Below are 1,283 nucleotides of genomic sequence, written 5' to 3' on the forward strand. Positions count from 1 at the left end.
GTTGTAAAATGCACAGAATTGAGGATGAATTGATAGTGATTAGAATGATAGTGATAATTATTTTAGGAAATCTAAAGATCAGAAGTCCAGAGTTCACATTTTCTGCTTGTTGGATTTCGTAGTGATGTTATGATAATAACGATTGTAGTTATAGTCTTTATGATGATGATGATGATGATGAATATTAATTTTATTATTATCATTATTGTCATTTTTTCATAATTTATTATTATTATTATTATTATCATCATTATTATTATTATTATTATTATCATCATCATCATCATCATCATCATCATTATTATCAATATTATCATCATTATTATTATCAGTAGTAGAGTAGTAATACAAATTTTAGTAGCAATGGCAATATAGATTTTCATGGCCAATTTCATTGTTTTGTCATTCAATTTCCTATTACAAGCATTCACTTTTTGTCGAATAAGCTCAGGCATTGAAATGTCATCATTCAGAATTGTTTTTGTCATTCAAATCAACTCATGCAGCAACTAATTTTGCATTTAATACGCTTTCTAGTTTATTAAATGTGCATACATTTTTTGCAATGGTTATTCAACTTTGTAGCAACTTGTCCCAGCTCATTCCCAATATTCAAATTCGCATATGGAAAAACAAATTCATAAAACAAGCATTCAGATTAAACCGGTACAATGTCCATATAAAAGTACATTACTACTGTATTCTAAATTGAATGTTAAAAGCATCTAGTATGTGAATCACACATGATGAAAATAATTATGTAAAATGAAGCTCACAAAAACAATATGATTATAATAGAATAAAGATCTTAATAAAGATTATAAGGTCAATATGATGATCATAATGAAAATAAAGATGTAACGTAAAGATTTAAAAAGAATGTGATGATCATGATGAAAAAGAAATATGTATATTGCAGTCCACATAAAATGTTAAGCAAAAGAAAAAAATCTGGATGTTCAGTTGAAAAATGCTGATCATGATGAATTTTTATATAAAATGTACAAGTCGCATTCAGTGATTAACTGAACAAAACCACTCTTGTTTATATATGTATATTATGAAATTGAATTCCCACTCGTGGAAATCAATCACTCAGAAATGAAATTGAAAGTGCTTTGAAGTGCTTACCCTGCCCATTGCCCTAATTTGAATGCCCAAATTTGGAAATTCATGCCCAAGCACAAAATTGAATGCTTTCTTCCAAATTTGTACTTGTGACCATTGATTTGCGCACCTAAAAACAAAAATATGCACTCAACATGAAATTGTTTGACCAAAGT

The sequence above is a fragment of the Diadema setosum genome, chromosome 13, assembly GCF_964275005.1.
Source record: "Diadema setosum chromosome 13, eeDiaSeto1, whole genome shotgun sequence".
Taxonomy (NCBI): domain Eukaryota; kingdom Metazoa; phylum Echinodermata; class Echinoidea; order Diadematoida; family Diadematidae; genus Diadema; species Diadema setosum.